Source organism: Hemiscyllium ocellatum, chromosome 13 (assembly GCF_020745735.1).
Source record: "Hemiscyllium ocellatum isolate sHemOce1 chromosome 13, sHemOce1.pat.X.cur, whole genome shotgun sequence".
Lineage (NCBI taxonomy): Eukaryota > Metazoa > Chordata > Chondrichthyes > Orectolobiformes > Hemiscylliidae > Hemiscyllium > Hemiscyllium ocellatum.
In genome coordinates, this window is record NC_083413.1 from 25,863,965 (window position 1) to 25,886,812 (window position 22,848).

Sequence of the window (22,848 nt, forward strand, 5' to 3'; positions counted from 1 at the left end):
TCTCACCCAAAGGTTGACAATCCCAAGTGAAAGAATAAAGGGAGCAGAGAACTTTCAAGGGTTTGCCTTTCAGATCAGATTTTAAAATTGAGATCCTTTATGTCCCTGGGGGAAATAAAAGATACTAGAGCACAACATTAAGGCTAACGCTTATTTAGATTAATCCACTAATATACTTGTGCATAACCTGCATTCTAAACCTTTGTGCAGTTTTTAAATAAAAAGGTAGTATTTATCAGACTTGTCTTCAATCGTTCAAAAGAAGCAGTGTGATGATTATCCATCTGAATTTCTTCAACTGTGCAGAATAGCTCGACAAGAAACTTTCTCCAGGGTACCACACCAATTTTCAATACTTCTGACAATGCATTACATTAGCATGGAGTCCAAATTTATGACATTGATCTCATTTATTTCATATTCAGTGTTGTTACTTACAATTGTGAGGAAGCAAAGAAAACAAACTTTTACATTCTATGAAGTAACTAAACTGAGTAACTGCCCATTGTAAAGATAACTTATAATAGCTGCGAGTTTTGAGAAGATTTGTAGCTCAGGTAGAGGTTCTGCTCACTGAGCTGTAAGGTTCGTTTTTTAGTTGTTTCGTCACCATACCAGATAATATCTTCAGTGAGCCTCCAAATGAAGCATCCAGAACTATAATAACTGCATTCAAAAACATTTCATAATTCCAAAATTGTTTCTTAATTGGCACCATTTTACGGAATATCTCTGGGACATGCCCAAACAACCCTACTGCCCTGTGGCAGACCACTTCAACTTTCCTTCCCACTCCACCAAAGACATACAAGGCCTGGCCTCCTCCATTGCCAAACCCAAACCACATGATTACAGGAACACCTTATCTTCCATCTTGGAATCCTTCAATTGCACGGCATCAACACTGCCTTCACTAGTTTCTAAATCTCCCCTCTCCCCACCTCATCCCAGATCCAATGCTCCAACTTGGCACAGCCGTCTTGACCTGCCCATCTTCCTTCCCACCTAACCGCTCCACCCTATCACTATCACCCCCCACCTGCATCTACCTATTACTTTCCAAGGTACCTTATCCCCACCCCCACCTCCTATTTATCTCTCAGCCGTTTTCTTTCCCACTACATTCCTGATGAAGGGCTCTGGCCCGAAACGTCGAATTTCCTGTTCCTTGGATGCTGCCTGACCTGCTGTGCTTTAACCAGCAACACATTTTCAGCATAAAACTGGAGAGCACAGTTCAGACCCTTCGACCCTCGATGTTGTTCTGGCCTTCTATCGTACTCGAAAATCAGACTAACCTACTAACTTCCATTTCCTATCCAAGAGTCACTTAAACATTCCTAATGTATCTGACTCTACCACCACTGCTGGCAGTACAATCCAAGCATCTACCACTCTCTGTAAAGAACCTACCTTTGACATCTCCCTTAAACCTTCCTCCAACCACCTTAAAATCATGACCCCCCTCATGATAGACATTTCCGCCATGGAAAAAAAAGTCTCTGGCTTTCCACACTATCTATCTATGCCTCTCAACATCTTGGACGCCTCTATCAAGGCACCTCTCATGCTTCTTTACTCCAATGAGAAAAGCCCTAGCTCGCTCAACCTTTCTTCAGTCCAGGCAGCATTCTGGTAAGTATCCTCTGCACCCTCTCTAAAGCTTCCACATCCTTTATACAACACGGCAACCAGAACTGAACAAAATTCCCAAAGTGGTCTAAACAGGGCTCTACAGAGCTGCAGCATAATCTTGCTGCTCTTAAAGTCAATCCCCCTGCTAACGAAAGCCAACACAGCTATGTTTGTTATGTATATTTCAACGAAAAAAATTGTTACAAATCCATGAGTTTAAATTAAGCCAGCAACTTGGGTGGCAACTTTGAGGGATCTATGGATATGGACCCCGGGATTCCTCTGATCCTCCATACTGCCAAGAATCCTGCCTTCTACATTCTGTATTCTACATTCACATTCCACCTTCCAAAGTGAATCACTTCATACTTTTCCAGGTTGAACTCCTGCCATTTATCGGACCAGTTCTGCATTCTGTCAATGTCTCATTGCAACCTACAACAGCTCTCCATACTATCTGCAACACTACCAACCTGTCATCGGCAAATTTACTAACCCATCGTTCCAAGTCATTTATTTAAAAATATAATCACAGAGGAGATCCCTGCTCCTCGAATACTGCCTGACCTCTTGTGCTTTTCCAGCGGCATACTTTCCAAACTCTGATCTCCAGCATCTGCAGTCCTCACTTTAGCCTAGAGACTTTTAGAACCATGGCCGTACCTCTATCTCTGAGCCAGGTTCAATTCCCACTTGCCCAGGATGTGTCATTGGATGAGTGCACAGGTCGATTTGGAAACACGTCTTTATTGGTCAAACTTGAAATCATCATACTGGATCAAGACCAGCATAAAAGTGGCTGAATCATGAAAATGAACACAGTTTTGAGAGGTCTTTTACAAATAATGAGGCTGGTCACAGATGTCGTTAAACTGGTAGTTTAGTAAATCATTGGTGTACCAATTTCTGACCCTATTCTACAATTACACTCATTTTAATTTCAAGTCATGGATTTGCAACAATTTTTGTTCACTAAATAGACATAACAAACATTGCTGTCTTGGAAACAGAACAGTAATTTTTTTTATGCCATTCAATTGAACTAGGTATGGGAAACAAAGAACAAAAATGAAAACAGACGGACCACCTAGCATTGACCTAGGCACCGGAAAAGACAAGAGCAGAAACAGCCTTGTCGACCCTGTAAACCCCTCCTTCATCACACCTAGGGGCTAGTGCCAAAATTAGGAGAACTGTATCAGACTGGTTAAGCAACAGCCTGACATTGCCTGTAAGGTATGATTCCACGAGTATATTCCAGACACCAGCATCACTATCCTTGAATAACATCCTGTCCCACCAGCAGGACAGACCCCAGCAGAAGTGGTGACACAGGGGTATAAAGTTGGGAGAAAGTTGCCTGGCAGTCTTCAACATCAACTCCCGACACCATGAAATCTCAAGGAATCAGTTCAAACATGGGCAAGACAACCTCCTGCTGCTTACCATATAGCATCCTCCCTCAGCTGCCCAGGTCACCTCCAATGTTGAAACACAAGGAGGAAACACAGGTTAGCAAAGGCATCAAACGCATTCTGGGTGGGGGTATTTCAATGTCCATCACCAAGTGTGGTTCAACAGTAGCATCACTGATCAAGGTGGTTGGTTCCTAAAGAATACGGCTGCTAGACTGGGTCTGTGGCAGGCAATGAGGGAACAACTATGTGGGGGAAAGCATACCCGGCCTCATCCTTACCAATCTGCTGGCTATAGATGCATCTGTCAGAGTGAACACCGGACAGTCCTTGTGGAGTTGAAGTCACAGCTTCACAATGAGAATAGTGCCACAACACAGTGGAAGCTATCGCCATGGTATATTAAACAGACTTGAAACACATCTAACAGCTCAAAACTGGGCAATGAAGCACTGAGAGCCATCAACAGCAGAACTGTACTCCAGCACAATCTGCAACTTCATGGCCTGGCCTATCTAACATCAAGGGAGGTGATCAACCCTGATTCAATGGAGAATGCAGGAGGGCATGCCAAGAGCAGAGTCAGGCACACCTAAAAATTAGGCATCAACCTGGTTATGCTACCAAACAGTACCACGAGTGTGCCAAAGAGCATGAGCAGCAAGTGACAGACAGAACTAAGCAACCAATGGAATTGATCAAAACTCTGCAGGTCTTGCCATATCGATTTGTGAATGGTGGTGGATAAAAAAAACTCACTGGAGACAGTGGCTCCACAAACAACTCTATTGTCAATGATTGAATAGATTAGATCAGAGTGGCGCTGGAAAAGCACAGCAGGTCAGCCAGCATCTGAGAAGCAAGAAAATCGACGTTTCGGGCAAAAGCCCTTCATCAGGAATAGAGGGCTTTTGCCCGAAACGTCGATTTCCCTGCTCCTCGGATGCTGCCTGATCTGCTGTGCTTTTCCAGTACCACTTTGATCTAAACTCTGGTTTCCAGCATCTGCAATCCTCACTTTTGCCTTAATGATGGAAGAGCCCAACACAGCTGTACAAAAGACAAAGCATTTGCAGCAATCTTCAGACAGAAATGCCAAATGATCCATCTTGGCCTCCTCCAGTAGTCCCTAACATTACAGGTACTAGTCTTCAGCAAATTAAATTTACTTTACATGATATCAAGAAAAAGTTGGAGGCTCCAGAAGCTGCAAAGGCTACTATGAGCCCCGACAACATTCTGGAAAAAATACCAAAGAGGTTGAGAGGCAATCTGATAGCAGTTTCTAAAATAATAAATGGTATAGTCAGACTTAATGGTAGTTGTATTTTCCCTGGGGTGGAGGATTTCAAGACCAGGGGCACAGAGGGGACAGATTTATTTGAAAAAATACTTTTTCTTAAAAACAGAGGGTGGTTCGTATGTGGAGTGAACTTCCCGGAAAAAGAGGAGGATTGAGATACAACTTCAACATTTAAAAGACATTTGGATAGATACATGTAAAGGGAAGGTTTAGAGAGATATGAGCCATGAACAGACTGGTGGGACTAGTTTAGTATGGGATTATGTTTGGCATGGGCTGGTTGGACTGATGGATCTGTTTCTGTACTATGACTCATGCACCAAAACTCACTGTTTACCAAGCCAAAATGTTCCAGTACAGATACAGCATTGGCATCAACTTGACAATGTGATAAATTCCCCAGGTATGTTCTGTATGCACAAAAGGGCAAACTCAATCCAGCTAATTACTGAGCCATCAGTCTACTCTTGATCATTAATGGAAGGTGTCATCAATGGTGCCATCAAGCAGCTCCTGTTCTGCAATAACCTGCTCAATGATGCCCAATTTGGATTTGACCAAGGCCACTCAGCTCCTGACTTCATTACAGCCTTGGTTCAAATGTGGACAAAAGAACTGAATTCCAGAAAAGAGGTGAGAATAACAGCCTTGACTTCAAGGTTACATTCGATAGAGTATGGTATCAAGGAGTTCTAACAACTGGAATAATTGGGTATTAGGGAGCAAATTTCTGCTGTTTAGAATCATACCTGGTATATAGGAAGATAATTATGGCTGTTGGCAGTCAATCACCTCAGCTCCAGGACATCTCTGCAGGAGTTCCTCAGGGTAGTATCCTAGGCCTAACAATCTTCAACTGCTTTATCAATGACCTATCCTCCACCATAACGTCAAAAATGGGAATGTTCAATCATTGCACAATGTTCAGCACTACTTGCAACTCCTCGAATACAGAAGCAGTCCATACTTAAATGCAACAAGATCTAGACAATATTCAGACTTCAGTTGACAAGTGGGTGTCACACAAATGCCAGGCAATGACCACCTCTGATAAGAAACAAACTAGCCACCAGCCTTAACATTCAATGATGTTACCAATACTGAACACCACCCCCCACCCCTCCGAACCGATCATAAACTCAACTAGACTCACTACATTAACTCAATAGCTATTAGTGCCAGTCAGAGGCTAGGAATACTGTGACCAGTAACTCACCCGACTCCCCAAAGCCAGTCCACCATCTACAAGGCACAAATCAGAGTGTAATTGAATACTCACCACTACCCTAAGATGGGCACCGTTCCAACAAGCTCCAGACCATTCAGAACAAAGCAACCTACCTGATCAGCACCACAATCTCAAGCATTCACTCTGTCACTGGGTCAATGTTCTGGAATTTCCTCCCTAAGAAATTGACAGCGTGTGGACTGCAGCAGTTCAAGGAGGGTGTGACATCCATGTCCCATGAAGGATTTTTAAAAAAAAGCAACATCACACTCATGAAGCAAGCTCTAGGCAGAGTGTTTTCAATGTGATTCTTCATTACATGATATGGAGATGTCGGTGTTGAACTGGGGTGTACAAAGTTAAAAATCACAACACCAGGTTATAGTCCAACAAGTTTAATTGGAAGCACTAGCTTTCAGAGCACTGCTCCTTCATCAGGTTGTTGTGATGAAGGAGCAGCGCTCCAAAAGCTAGTGCTTCCAATTAAACCTGTTGGACTATAACCTGGTATTGTGTGATTTTTAACTTCATTACATGAGGCTGAGTTTTCCTCCTGCTTACAGGACGGCAGTCAAAAGAGGTCAACCTTAAATACTGTTAAAAAACAATTCCATTCAAGTCAGAAACAGTAATGCTAGTCTCATTTTTATAAATTAAATTAATTTTACTCCTACTCTTTCCACTACTTCCAAAAATATCTCAATATAATTTGTTACTCTGCAGGCTGTTCCTTCTCTGTACCCCTGTTGTTAGCTCCTTGTTGAACCTTTTTGAACCTTGGTTCCTGCTAAACAAAATCAAGTCTGAATCCAAGTATTTCTATGCAGAAACTTTATACATAAACAGTATTTCAGAAATGAGCTGGGGAATGAGAAGCTGGCCATGTTGAAACATGCCTCTGTACAGTAAGCAAGAAAAAAATTCCAAACCAGCTTTGTATTGAACAGGAAGAGAAAGCTATTGACTTAAATTAAGATGCTTAATGAAGTTTAACAAATCATGCTAAGTAACACCAGAATTTATCCAATGAGTGATAAGCACATGTAAATACATGTTTAAAATGTCTGTAAGAATCTTTTCAGTGACAGCATTACACTGTAAATCATTTAAGTGGGATTATGACTGTTTGCAGTTGTGCCTCTGCTTGCTATCCAATGTTTGCTTCAATTGCACTGAAAAATATATATTTTTCACTAATTTATAATTTAGAAACAAAGTCACTTCACCTTTTCAATTTTAGTATCTTCTTACAAAATGCTATGCAACTCAAACCATGGTCAGTCAGATAAAACAGAAACCCAAATCAATGCTTAAGATCTCAGAACTAAATTCTGAGAAAACCAAAGTAAGTGTTTTCATGCATATTTTCTTTGCTGGACATCTTGGTAACTTAAAAAAAAACACAGATTTGCATTGCTACATCACTTCTCATATCTTCAGTATGTCTTAAAGCACTTTACAATCATAGAATCATAGTCATAGAGATGTATGGCACAGAAACAGACCCTTCCAACTCGTCCATGCCGACCAGATATCTTTACCTAATCTAGCCCCATCTACCAGCACTTGGCCCATATCCCTCTTAAACCCTTCCTATTCAAATGCCCATCCAGATAACTTTTAAACAATGTATTTGTACCAGCCTACACCACTTCCTCTGACAGCTCATTCCATGCATGCACACATAACACCCTCTGCATGAAACAATTGCCCCTTAGGTCCCTTTTATATCTTTCCCCTCTCACCCTACACTTATGCCCTCTAATTCTGGACTCCCCACCCCAGGGGAGTCTATTTATCCAATCCATGCCCCTCATGATTTTATAAGCCCTCTCAGCCTTCGACGCTCCAAGGAAAATAGCCCCAGCATATTCAGCCTCTCTCTGTAGCTCGAATCCTGCAACCCTGGCAACATCTTTGTAAATCCTTTCTCAATCCTTTCAAGTTTCACAACATCCTTCCTATAAGGAGGAGACCAGAATTGCGTGCAGTATTCCAAAAGTGGCCTAACTGTTGTCATATACAGCCAGAACATGACGCCCTAACTTCTGTAGTCAATGCTCTGAAGAATAAAAGAAAGCATACCAAACACTTTCTTCACTATCCTATCTACCGGCGACTCCACTTTCAAGAAGCTATGAACCTGCACTAAGGTCTCTTTGTTCAACAATACTCCCTAGGACCTTACCATTAAGTGTATAAGTCCTGCTAAGATTTGCTTTTCCAAAATGCAGCACCTCGCATTTACCTAAATTAAACTCCATCTGCCACTCTTCAGCACATTATCCCATCTGACCAAGATCCCATTGTACTCTTCGCTGTCCACTACACTTCCAATCTTGATATCATCTGCAAAATTGCTAACTATACCTCCTTTATCATTTATATACAGATAATGAAAAGCAGTGAACCCAGCACCAATCCTTGTGGCACACCACTGCTCACAGGCCTTCAGCCTGAAAAGTAACTGTCCACCACCACCCTCTGTCTTCTACCTTTGAACCAGTTCTCTATCCAAATGGCTAGTTCTCCCTTATTCCATGAGACCGAACCTTGCCAACCAGTCATCCATGAAGAACCTTTTTGAAAGCCTTACTGAAGTCCATATAGATCACGTCTACCTCTCTGCCCTGATCAATCCTCTTTGCTGCTTCTTCAAAAAACTCAATCAAGTTTGTGAGCCATGTTGACTATCTCTAATCAGCCCTCGACTTTCCAAATACACGTACATTCTGTTCCTCAGGATTCCCTCCAACAAACTTGCCCACTACCAATGTCAGGCTTACTGATCTATAGCTTCCTGGCTTTTCCTTACCACCTTAAACAATGGCACCACGTTTGCCAACCTCCAGTCTTCTGGCACCTCACCTGTGACTATCGATGATACAAATATCTCATCAATGGGCCCAGCAATCACTTCCCTAGCTTCCCACAGAGTTCTAGGGTACACCTGATCAGGTCCTGGGGATTTATCCAATTTTATGCGTTTAAGACATCCAGCACCACCACCTGTGTAAAATGGACATTTTTCAACATATCACCACCCATTTCCCCACATTTTATATCTTTCATGTCTTGTTCCACAATAAACACTGATGCAAAATACTCATTTAGTATCTCCCTCATCTCCTGCTGCTCCAAACATAGACTGTCTTGCTGATCTTTGAGGGGTCCGATTTTTTCCCCAGTCTCCCTTTCGTCTTTAATGTATTTATAAAAACCTTTTAGATTCTCCTTAATCTGATTTGCCAAAGCTATCTTAAAGCCACTTTTTGCCCTCCTGATTTCCCTCTTAAGTATACTCCTATTGCCTTTATGCTTGTCTAAGGATTCACTGGATCTCTGCTGCCTATCCCTGACATACGCTTCTTCTTCTTCTTCTTCTTCTTAACCAAAACCTCAATCTCTTTAGTCATCCAGTATTCTTTATATCTACCAGCCTTTCCTTTCATTCTAACAGGAACATACAATCTCTGGACTCTCTATTTCATTTTTGAAGGCTTCCCATTTTCCAGCCATCCCTTTACCTGCGAACATCTGCCCCCAAACAGCTTCTGAAAGTTCTTGCCCAATACTGTCAAACTAGCCTTCCTCCAATTTAGAATTTCAACTTTTATCAATTTCTATCACTATTTTAAAACTAGAGTTATGGTTGTTAGCCAGGGAAATAAGAAAGGGATGACCACCCACTGACACCTCAGTTCTCTGCACCTGCCCTGCCTTATTTCCCAATAATAGGTCAAGTTTTGCACCTTCTTTAGTAGGTACATCCACATACTAAATCAGAACATTTTCTTGTACACTCTTAAATTCCTCTCAATCTAAACCCTTAACACTAAGGCAGTCCCTAAGTTTGGGAAGTTAAAATCCCCACCCATAATCACCCTATCCTGACAAATGTGTTTCTCAATTTCCTAACGACTATTAGGAGGTATATAATACAATAAGGTGGTCATCCCTTTCTTATTTCTCAATTCCATCCAAATAGCTTCCCTAGGTGTATTCCCGGAAATATCCTCACTCAGTACAGCAGTTATGCTATCCCTTATCAAAAAGGCCACTCTCCCTCTTCTCTTGCCACCCCCGCCCCTTCTGTCCTTCCTATAGCAAGTGTCACCTGGAACATTAAGCTGACGGTGCTGTCCATCCCTGAGCCACGTTTCTGTAATTGCTGTGATATCCCAGTCCCATGTTCCTAACCATACCTAGAGTTCCTCAGCCTTCCCTGTTAAGCATCTTACATTGAAGTAAATACAACTTAATTTATCAGTCCAACCTTGTTCTCTACTTTGTTCCTGCTTGCCCAATCTGTCTCAGATTGATCTCTGTCCTCACTATTTCTCTGGGTCCCATCCTCCTACCCGAAAAGTTCAAATCCTCCCAAGCAGCTCTAGCAAATCTCCCTGCCAATTTTCCTTTTCCAATTCAGGTGCAATCTGTCCTTCTTGTACAGGTCACTTCTACCCCAGAAGAGATTGCAATGATCTAAAAAGGTGAATCCTTCTCCCCTGCACCAGATCCTCAGCCACATATTCATCTGCTCTATCCTCCTATTCCTACCCTCACTAGTTCATAGCATGAGTAATTCAGCTATTATTACCCTCGAGGACCTCCTTTTTAAATTCCTGTTTAACTTTTCATATTCTCCCTTCAGAATCTCATCCTTTTCCCTTCTTACGTCTTAATTCCAATGTGTACAATGACGACCTGCTGATCCCTCTCCCCTTTGAGAGCATTCTGCACCTCCTCAGATATCCTTGATCCTGGCACCAGGGAGGCAACACACCATCCTGATTTTTAGCGGCTGGCCACAGAAACGTCCATCTGTGCCTCAGACCAAACAGTCCCCTATCACAATCGATCTCTTGGAACCCGAAGTACCCCTCATTATATTAGAGCCAGTCTTGGTACCAGATCTTGGCTGTTCATGCTACATTCCCAAAAGTCCCTCACCCTCTATACTTTCCAAAACAGCATATCTGTTTGAAATGGGGACAGCAATAAAAGACACCTGCATTACCTGTCTAGCGCACCTACCTTTCCTGGAGTTAAGCATTGACCTCATTGTATCTGCAGATTTTCTCCTTTCCTACAACTGCTATCTATCACACCTCCTAGCTCCTGTAAGTTCCTCATTGTCTCTAACAGCCGTTCCAACCGATCCACGTAATCGGGTAAGATTTGCAATGGTTTATTTTGGAAATATCCAGACCTTTCAGGATAGGAGTTGGGGCATCATGTTGAGGGTGCACAGGATTGGTGATGAGGCCTCTTCTGCAGCACTATGTGCAGTTCTGGTCACCCTATTATAGGAAGGATATTATTACACAGAAGAGGATTCAGAAAAGATCAACTAGAATTTGCCAGGAATGAAGGAGTTGAGTTATATAAGTAGGCTGGATAGATGGCTATGTTTCTCACGGGATTGAGAGGGGTTGACGGGCGACTGTATACAAATTTATAAAATCATGAGGCGCATTGAAAAGGTGAATAGCAAAACGTCTTTTCTTGAAGGTAGGGGAGTTCAAAACTAGGAGGCATATTTTTAAGGTGAGAGGAGAAAGATTTAAAAAGGAGATAAGGGGGCAACACAGACTGGTTTGTGTGTGGAATGAACTGCCAGAGGAATTGGTAGTTGCAGGTATAGTTAAAACATTTAAAAGTCATTTGGCTAAGTACAGGAATAGGAAAGGTTTGGAGGAATATGGGTCAAATGAAGGTACATGGGACTAGTTTAGTTTGGGAAGATGGCTAGTGTGGACAAGTTGGACTGAAGGGTCTGTTTCCAAGCTATTTATTGACAAAGGCAGTAGCCAATTTACACAGGTGTTAGACTCCATAAATAACAAATGAATGCCTGAGATGAGAAGTGATCACTGAAGGTAATGAAAGAGACAAATACTGGAGGCCCAATTCATTTGTGGGTGAGTTGGTAGCACAAGGTCTCAGGTTCAAGCCCCACACCAGACTGACACTCCAGTGTAGTAGTGAAGGAGCACTGCACTGTTGGAGATGCCATATTTCAGATAACACATTAATCCAATGGCGTAAAAGATCCCTTGGCACTATTCTCAAGAGCTGGAGTTAATATCGTGTGTGTCCTGGCCAATCACTTTTCTTTAGTCAACATCACAAAGAAATCTGGTCATGATCTCATTGCCAACCTGTTAAGATGGAGGCTCAAGGAATGCACGGCAAAATCGAAATACTTTTTCAAGTTACCAAAGTGACTAACTAAATAGTTTATCTATACAAGGTTTTAAAGAAAATCTAACAACCTAGTTTCTTAAATAAATTATGGGTTCATCTAAAAACTTTACAATAATTGTAATAATTGGCCAATGTACACACAGTCATTCATATTGAAATATAAATCCTTATTAAAAAAACGTACATAAGACCATAGACACAAAAGCACACTCACTCTTCAGGAAATAAAAAGTAAACAGACTTCTCTATAGAGATTGGCTTTTCAAAAACAATAGCATTGAGTTATATTGAAGACCAAAGAAAAAACAAAAAAATTCCAATCTGTTGCTGAGATGTCTGTCATAGTGACTAAATCACTATTTTTGTACAATTATCGCTGAAGACTCTCAGATACAGCATGCTCAGCAAATACAAATCCAAGATCTCGAGATGTCGCTTCTGTCACCTTTTCCAGAGAGCAAATAGATTTCATCCTGAACTTCAGAAATAGGAGAGATCAGCTGGGCAGCTTATTCTCAGCAGGTTTCACTGTAACTGAACCAGATAAAACAGGAACTTCTCTGAGCCAGATACTGATCAAGACAGCCCCAGCAAGGTACATAGTAAAGCAAACAGTTATCACCAGATATGTAATTTCTAGGAAATAATTTAAAAAGTGTCCAATGGTCATAATTACTTTTGCAAAAAGGTATATCCATAAAACTTGAAATAAATTCAATTTTCTACATTCCTTAAAAACCTAAATCCGCTAAGCAAAATTAAATAGAAAGTTACTTCTTAAACTATTGGTGAAATACATCTGGTAATCTGTACTGCCAATGTAAATCGAAAACCGTATATTTTATGTTACTATGTGCAAATGCCAAGGGAGGCATTTGTCTTATATTTTATAGGTCGAATATAGAAGAGACCGTGTTGCGGCCTCAGTTGATCAGAATGCAGCCTTCATTCAGGTTTATCTTCCTGCCACCAAAACACACGACTCACTTGTCAGTCAAAAATGTATCCAACGTAGGCTTGAATATATAAAATGAGCTGGCCCTGATTGCTCTCTGCGGTAGAGAATTCTAAAAAGGTTAATAATGCTCCTGGAACTTTTTCTCCATGAAAATCAGGGACTCCTTATTCTGAAAGTGTTTCTCAAAGCAATATCTGCATTCTTATGACAGTAAAGTCAGTGGAGTGGTGGACAGTGTGGAAGAAAGTTGTAGGTTGCAGGGGGATTTGGCCAAACTGCAGAATTGGGCTGATGGGTGGCAAATGGAGTGCAATGCAGATAAATGGGAGGTGAATCACTTTGGGAAGAATAACAGGAAGGCAGAATACGGGGTCAATGGAAAGATTCTTGGTAATGTGGATGCAGAGGGATCTTGGTATCCATGTATACAGATCCCTGAAAGTTGCCACCAAGGTTGATGGTGCTGTTAAGAAGGCATATAGTGTGTTAGGTTTTATCGGCAGAGGGATTGAGTTCCAGAGCCGAAATGTCTGCTGCAACTATACAAAACGCTAGAGCGGCCTCACTTGGAATATTGTGTACAGTTCTGGTCGCCGCATTAGAGGTATGATGTGGAAACACCGGAAAAAGGTACAACCGAGATTTACCAGGATGGAAGGTCTTATGAGGAAAGGCTGAGAGACTTGGGTCTGTTCTCATTGGATAAAAGAAGGCTAAGAGGAGATTTAACAAGGAGATACAAGATGATCACAGGATTAGATAGGGTGGACAGCCAGAGTCTTTTTCCTAGGATAACTACATTGGCTCGTATGAGGGGGGCACAGCTGCAAATTGAAGGGTGACAGATTTAAAACAGATATCAGAGGCAGGTTCTTTACTCAGAGTGGTAAGGCTTTGCCTGCCAATGTAGTTAACCCAGCCACATTAGGGCATTTAAACAGTCCTTGGATAAGTATATAGACGATAATGGGATTGGGGGGTTGGGGGGAAGGAGGAGGAGGAGGAGAAGAAGATGGGGCTTAGATTAGTTCACAGGCCGGTGCAACATCGAGGGCCAAACAGCCTGTTCTGCGCTGTAATGTTCAATGTTCTATCCTAGGAAGGAACCTAGTTAACATTTTCTGAGATGCCAATGCAAGTTTATCCCTTCTCAGAGAGATTAAAACTGGAAACCTTATTCCAAGTCACAGCTCATGAATTCCCTGTACAGTTGAAAAAAAAACTCCACTATTTTTATAGGTTATATTCATGGTGATTTAAAAAGGTCAAAATCCATTTTCCTTGATAACTAACTACTGTGCTTTTTAACCTCAAACATTGAAAATGCATGGGCAATGAGGATTGCAGTGTCTAGATGCAGCATCTTATTGAAAAGACAGGGAGGTAGGCAGGGGGAGGGGTTGACTGGTTAGTTAAGAATATATTTAAATCTATGGTACTGAATGAAATAGGGTCAATAGACAATAGATGCAGGAGTAGGCCATTCAGCTCTTTAAACCTGCGCTGCCATTCAATTCATGTTTCCTGCTGCCAGAGTGTCTAATCCTTTCATAATCTTATATGTCTCAATCAGATCCCCTCTCAGTCTTCTAAACTCAAGGGTATACAAGCCCAGTCGCTTCAGTCTTTCAGTGTAAGGTAATCCCGCCATTCCAGGAATTGACCTCGCGAACCTACGCTGCACTCCCTCAATAGCCAGAATGTCTTTCCTCAAATTTGGAGACCAGAACTGCACGCAGTACTCCAGGTATGGTCTCACCAGGGCCCTGTACAGCTGCACAAAAATCTCTTTGCTTCTATATTAAATTCCTCTTGTTATGAAGGCCTGCATGCTATTAGCCTTCTTCACTACCTGCTGTACCTGCATGCTTGCCTTCATTGACTGGTATACAAGAACACCCAGATCTCTCTGTACTGCCCCTTTACCTAAATTGATTCCATTGAGGTAGTAATCTGCCTTCCTGTTCTTGCCAACAAAGTGGATAACCATACATTTATCCACATTAAACTGCATCTGCCATGCATCTGCCCATTCACCTAACTTGTCCAGGTCACCCTGTAATCTTCTAATATCCTCATCACATTTCACCCTGCCACCCAGCTTAGTATCATCAGAAACTTTGCTAATGTTATTACTGATACCATCTTCTATATCATTAACATATATTGTAAAAAGCTGCGGTCCCAGCACGGATCCCTGCGGTATCCCACTGGTCACTGCCTGCCATTCCGAAATGGAGCCGTTTATCACTACTTTTTGTTTCCTATCAGCTAATCAATTTTCAATCCAATCTAGTACTTTGCCCCCAGTACCATGCGCCCTAATTTTACTCACTAACCTCCTATGTGGGACTTTATCAAAAGCTTTCTGAAAGTCCACATACACTACATCTACTGGATCTCCCTCGTCCATCTTCAGAGTTACATCCTCAAAAAATTCAAGAAGATTAGTCAAGCATGATTTCCCCTTCATAAATCCATGCTGACTCTGTCCTATCCTGTTACTACTATCCAGATGTGCCGTAATTTCATCCTTTATAATAGACTCCAGCATCTTTCCCACCACTGAGGTCAGACTAACTGGTCTATAATTTCCTGCTTTCTCTCTCCCACCTTTCTTAAAAAGTAGTATAACATTAGCCACCCTCCAATCCTCAGGAACTGACCCCGAATCTATTGAACACTGGAAAATAATCACCAACGCATCCCCGATTTCCCGAGCCACCTCCCTCAGTACCCTGGGATGTAGACCATCAGGCCCTGGAGACTTATCAACCTTCAGACCTAACAGTCTCTCCAACACCAAATTCTGGCAAATATAGATTCCCTTAAGTTCAGGTCCTTTAGCCACTGTTACCTCAGGGAGATTGCTTGTGTCTTCCCCAGTGAACACAGATCTGAAGTACCCATTTAATTCTTCTGCCATTTCTTTGTTCCCCGTAATATATTCCCCTGTTTCTGTCGTCAAGGGCCCAATTTTAGTCCTAACCATTTTTTTTCCTTTCACATACTTAAAAAAAGCTTTTACTATCCTCCTTTATATTATTGGCCAGTTTGCCTGTCAGACGATGTGGAGTATGTGAGAGTGGAGTTAAGGAACCACAAAGGCAAAAAAAAACAATGGGTGTTATGTACAGACCTCCCAGCAGTGGTCAGGACCAAAGGTGCAAGATTTGTCAGGAAATAGAAAGGGCATGTCAGAAAAGCAAGGTCACGGTGATCATGGGGGACTTCAATATGCAGGTGGACTGGGTGAATAATGTTGCTGGTGGATCCAAAGAAAGGGAATTCAGGGAATGCTTACAGGACCACTTTTTGGAACAGCTTTGATGGAGCTCAAGGGAGCAGGTTAGTCTGGACTTAGTTCTATGTAGCGAGTCAGACTTTGTAAAGAGATTTTAAAGGGAACACTTAGGAGACATCAATTATAATAGAGTTCAGTCTGCCATCTGAAAGACAGAAGGCAAAATCGGATGTAATGGTTTTAGTTAAATAAAGGTAATTACAGAGGCACGAGAGAGGAACAGATGAAAATCGACTGGAAGTAGAGCAACAATGGCAGGAGTTTCTGCATGTAATTGAGGGCACAGTACAGAAGTTCATCCCAAAGAAAACAAAGATTATCCGGGGTAAGGGGGTGGGGGTTTAGACAGCTAGGGCTGACAAACAATGTCAGGAAATGTATCAAAGAAAAAGAGAGCGCCTATAAAGTCGCCAAGGACACAGGAAAATCAGAAGATTGGGAAGACTACAAAAACAGGATAACAGAGAGAAATAAGCAAGAAGAGGATCAAATATGAAGGTAAGAAAGCCAGTGATATTAGAAATAATTAGATTAGATGATTAGATTCCCTACATTGAGGAAACAGGCCCTTCAGCCCAACAAGTTCACAAAGAGTAACCCACCCAGTCCCATTTCCCTCTGACTAATGCACCTAACACTATGGGCAATTTAGCATGGCCAATTCACCTGACCTGCACATCTTTGAACTGTGGGAGGAAACCGGAGCACCCGGACGAAACCCATGCAGACACAGGGAGAATGTGCAAATTCCACACAGACGGTCACCCAAGGCTGGAATCAAACCAGGGACCCTGTTGCTGTAAGGCAGCAGTGCTAACCAATGAGTCGCCGTGCCATCTTAATCTACCTCTGGGTTATGGGCCCAGCATGCTCCGACTCCTGAATTGATCGTAAAAGTTTCTTTCAATGCACAAGAAACAAGAGAGAGACAAACGTATACATTGGGCCACTCCAAATTGATGCAGAAGGCTAGTGCTGTGAGGTAAGAAAATAGCTGAAGAACTTAATAAGTACTTTGTGTCAGTGTTCACAGCGGAAGGCATGAGTAATATCTTAATTAAGGAGAGTCAGGGGGCAGAGTTGAGTATGATAGCCATTACAAAAGAGAAAGTGCTAGAAAAGCTAAAAGGTCTAAAAATCGATAAATCTCCTGGCCCCAATGGGCCACGTCCTAGAGTTGAGGGAGGTGGCTGAGGAAATAGCGGAGACACTGACTGCGATCTTTTAAAAATCACTGGAGTCAGGAAAGGTCCCAGATGATTTGAAAATCCGCTTTGTAACCCCCTTGTTCAAGAAAGGGTCAAGACAAAGGATGGAAAATTATAGGCGATTAGCCCAACCTCAGTTGTAAGTAAAATTCTAGAATCCATCGTTAAGGAGGAGATTTCTAAATTCTTGGAAGTGCAGGATCAGATTAGAACAAGGAGAAAGTGAGGACTGCAGATGCTGGAGATCACAGCTGAAAATGTGTTGCTGGAAAAGCACAGGTCAGGCAGCATCCAAGGAGCAGGAGAGTCGATGTTTCGGGCATGAGCCCTTCTTCAGGAATATGAACAGACTTTATAAAGCTCTAGTTAGATTAGATTAGATTCCCTACAGTGTTGAAACAGGCCTTCAGCCCAACCAGTTCACACTGACCCTCCAAAGAGTAACCCACCCAGACCCATTTCCATCTGGCTAATGCACCTAACACTATGGGCAATTTAGCATGGCCAATTCACCTGACCTGCACATCTTTGGATTGAGAGAGGAAACTGGAGCACCCAGACAAAACCCACATAGACACAGGGAGAATGTGCAAACTCCACACAGACAGTCAACCAAGGCTGGAATCGAACCTGGGACTCCGGTGCTGTGAGGCAACAGTGCTAACCATGCCCCATTTAGAATACTGTGCCCAATTTTGGGCCCTACACCTCAGGAAAGACATACTTGCACTGGAGTGTGTCCAACGGAGATTCACGCAGATGATCCCTGGAATGGTAGGCCTAACATATGATGATTGGCTGAGGATCCTGGGATTTGTATTCATTAGAATTAAGAAGAGTGAGGAAGATCTAATAGAAACTTACGAGATAATGTGTGGTTTAGAAAGGGTGGACGCTGGGAAGTTGTTTCCATTAGGCGGGGAGACTAGGACGCATAGGCATAGCCTTAGAATTAGAGGTGGTCATTTTAGAATGGAAATGAGAAGACATTGTCAGCCACAGAGTTAGATGTACAGCATGGAAACAGACACTTCGGTCCAACCCATCCATGCCAACCAGATATCCCAACCCAATCTAGTCCCACCTGCCAGCACCAGGCCCATATCCATCCAAACCCTTCCTATTCATATACCCATCCAAATGCCTCTTAAATGATGCAATTGTACCAGCCTCCACCACATCCTCTGGCAGCTCATTCCATACACGTATCACCCTCTGCATGAAAAAGTTGCCCCTTTGGTCTCTTTTATATGTTTCCCCTCTCACCATAAAACTATGCCATCGAGTTCTGGACTCCTCAACCCAAGGGAAAAGACTTTGCCTATTTACCCTATCCATGCCCCTCAATTTTGTAAACCTCTATAAGGTCACCCCTCAGCCTCCGACACTCCAGGGAAAACAGCCCCAGCCTGTTCAGCCTCTCCCTATAGCTCAAATGCTCCAACCCTGGCAACATCCTTGTAAGTCTTTTCTGAACCCTTTCAAGTTTCACAACATCTTTCCAATAGGAAGACGACCAGAATTGCACGCAATATTCCAATAGTGGCCTAACCAATATCCTGTACAGCTGTAACATGGCCTCCATGTACTCAATACGCTGACCAATAAAAGAAAGCATACCAAATGTCACCTTCACTATCCTATCTACCTGTGACTCCACTTTCAAGGAGATACGAACCTGCATTCCAAGGACTCTGTACAGCAACACTCCCTAGGACCTTACCATTAAATGCAGAAGTTCTGCTAAGATTTGCTTTCCCAAAATGCAGCACCTCGCATTTAGCTGAATTAAACTCCATCTGCCACTTCACAGCCCATCGGCCCATCTGGTCAAGATCTGAGGTAACCCTTTTCGCTATCCACTACACCTCCAATTTTGGTGTCATCTGCAAATTTACTGTGTCCAAATAATTTATGTAAATAACAAAAATTAGAGGACCCAGCACTGATCCTTGTGGCACTCCACTGGTCACAGGCCTCCACCACCCTGTCTGAAAAATAACCCTCCACCACCACCCTCTGTCTTCTACCTTTGAGCCAGTTCTGTAACCTTCATTCCCCTATGCTCTCGGATTAACGAGTTCAACACGAGGCAAGACATTGAACAATTCTTCCGCCGCCTACTACTTCAACCAGGATTCTTGCCCACCCTCTGACAACCCCTTCTCCCACCTCCAACACACCCCATCCACCTGGGCACCCCGTGCTGGCCTCTTACCCGCCCTTGATCTCTTCATAGCCAACTGCCGCCGCAACATTAACCGCCTCAACCTCTCCACCCCTCTCACGCACTCCAACCTCTCACCCTCTGAACGTGCAGCCCTCCACTCCCTCCGTTCCAACCCCAACCTCACTATCAAACCTGCAGACAAGGGAGGCACGGTAGTCATTTGGTGCATCGACCTTTGCACCGCTGAGGCTAAACGCCAGCTCGCGGACACCTCCTCCTACTGCCCCCTTGACCATGACCCCACCTCCCAGAACCAAACCATCATCTCCCAGACCATCCATAACCTCATCACCTCAGAGGATCTCTCATCCACCGCCTCCAACCTCATAGTCCCACAACCACGCACCGCCCGTTTCTACCTTCTACCCAAATTCCACAAACCTGACTGCCCTGGCCAATCCATTGTCTCAGCCTGCTCCTGCCCCACCGAACTCATCTCCCAATACCTCGACACGGTCCTGTCCCCTTTAGTCCAAGAACTCCCCACCTACATTCGAGACACCACCCACGCCCTCCACCTCCTCCATGATTTGCGATTCCCTGATCCCGAACGCCTTATCTTCACCATGGACATCCAGTCCCTGTACACCTTCATCCCCCCCATTACGAAGACTCAAAGCCCTCCGCTTCTTCCTTTCCCGCTGTACCAACCAGTACCCTTCCACCGACGCCCTCCTACGACTGACTGAACTGGTTCTCACCCTGAACAACTTCTCTTTACAATCCTCCCACTTCCTCCAAACCAAAAGGAGTAGCCATGGGCACCCGCATGGGCCCCAGCTATGCCTGCCTCTTCGTAGGATATGTGGAACAGTCCATCTTCCGCAGCTACACTAACACCATCCCCAACCTTTTCCTCCGCTACATCGATGACTGTATCGGCGCTGCTGCCTCGTGCTCCCATGAAGAGGTTGAACAGTTCATCCACTTTACCAACACCTTCCATCCCGACCTCAAATTTACCTGGACCGTCTCAGACTCCTCCCTCCCCTTCCAAGACTTTTCCATTTCTATCTCGGGCGGCCGAATCAACAAGGACATTTACTACAAACCAACCGACTCCCACAGCTACCTAGACTACACCTCCTCCCACCCTGCCCCCTGTAAAAACGCCATCCCATATTCCCAATTCCTTCGTCTCTGCCGCATCTGCTCCCAGGAGGACCAGTTCCAATATTGTACAACCCAAATGGCCGCCTTCTTCAAAGACCGCAATTTCCCCCCCCCCCACGTGATCTACGATGCCCTCCACCGCATCTCCTCCACTTCCCACTCCTCTGCCCTTGAGCCCCACCCCTCCAATCGCCACCAGGACAGGACCCCACCTACCACCCCACCAACCTCCACATACATCATATCATCCGTCGTCATTTCCACCACCTCCACATGGACCCCACCACCAGAGATATATTTCCCTCCCCTATCAGCGTTCTGAAAAGACCACTCCCTCCGTGACTCCCTCATCAGGTCCACACCCCCCATCAACCCAACCTCCACTCCTGGCACATTCCCCTGCAACCGCAAGAAATACAAAACTTACGCCCACACCTCCCCCCCTTACTTCCCTCCAAGGCCCCAAGGGATCCTTCCATATCTGCCACAAATTCACCTGCACCTCCATGCACATCATTTACTGCATCCGCTGCACCCGATGTGGCCTCCTCTATATTGGGGAGACAGGCCGCCTACTTGCAGAACGTTTCAGGGAACACCTCTGGGACACCCGGACCAACCAACCCAACCACCCCATGGCTCAACACTTCAACTCCCCTTCCCACTCCGCCAAGGACATACAGGTCCTTGGACTCCTCCATCGCCAGACCATAGCAACACAACGGCTGGAGGAAGAGAGCCTCATCTTCTGCCTAGGAACCCTCTAACCACAAGGGATGAACCTAGATTTCTCCAGTTTCCTCATTTCCCCTCCCCTCACCTTGTCTCAGTCAAATCCCTCGAACTCAGCACCGCCTTCCTAACATGCAATCTTCCTCCTCACCTCTCCACCCCCACCCCAGCCTATCACCCCCACCTTGACCTCCTTCCACCTATCGCATTTCCAACGCCCCTCCCCCAAGTCCCTACCTTTTATCTTAGCCTGCTGGACACACTTTCCTCATTCCTGAAGAAGGGCTCATGCCCGAAACGTCGACTCTTCTGCTCCTTGGATGCTGCCTGACCTGCTGCGCTTTTCCAGCAACACATTTTCAGCTCTGATCTCCAGCATCCGCAGTCCTCACTTTCTCCTGTATACAAATGGCTAGTTCTCCTTGTATTTCATGAGGTCTAACTTTGCTAATCAGTCTCGCATGTCAAACACCTTACTGAAGTCCACATAGATCACACCTGCTGCCCTGTCCTCATCAATCCTCTTTGTTACTTCCTCAAAAAAGTCAATCAAGTTTGTGAAACATGATTTCCCTTGCACAAAGTCATGTTGACTATCCTGAATCAGTCCTTGCCTTTCCAAATACACATACCTCCTGCCCCTCAGGATCCCCTCCAACAACTTGCCCATCACAGAGGTCAGGCTCACTCGTCCATAGTTCCCTGGCTTGGCCTTACCACCCTTCTTAAACAGTGGTACCACGTCTGCCAATTCCAGTCTTCCTGAACCTCACCTGTGGATATATCGATGATGCAAATATCTCAGCATGAGGCCAAGCAATCAGTTCTCTAGCTTCCCAGAGAGGTCATGGATACACCTGATCAGGTCCTGGGGATTTATGCATCTTTACCCGTTGCAAGACTTCCAGCATTTTTTCCTCTGTAATATGGACATTTTGCAAGATGTCACCATCTATTTCCCCACAGAGTGATGGGCCCGTGGAATTCATTGCCACAGACTGCAGCTGAGGCTGTGATGTTGGGTGCCTTTGAGGCAGAGATCGATAAATTCTTGATCTCGCGAGGAATTAAGGGCTACAGGGAGAGTGTGGGTAAGTGGAATTGAAACGCCCATCAGCCATGATTAAATGGCAAAGTGGACTTGATGAGCCAAATGGCCTTGCTTCTACTCTTGTGTCTTATGATCTTATAGATCACAGGCTGCAATCAGTGAGATTTAGGAAACTTTGGACACCCTCAATAAACGGTGAAGGAAAGCAGTAAGCAGCTGAAGAGATAATAAATGTAACAAAGTAGACATCTGTAGGAACAAGTACATGCACCAATGGACAACTACATCTGTTTAAGAACCGTAATTCCTATTTTATATTGTCTGTCCATATTCTCCCTACAAAAATAAATCTCACTTCTCTGCATTGAACTAATCTGTCTATTCCACCAATGGTCAATGTCCTTTAAAGGTCTACACTTTCCCCCTCATAGTTTACAATGTTTTCAAACTTTGAATCATCT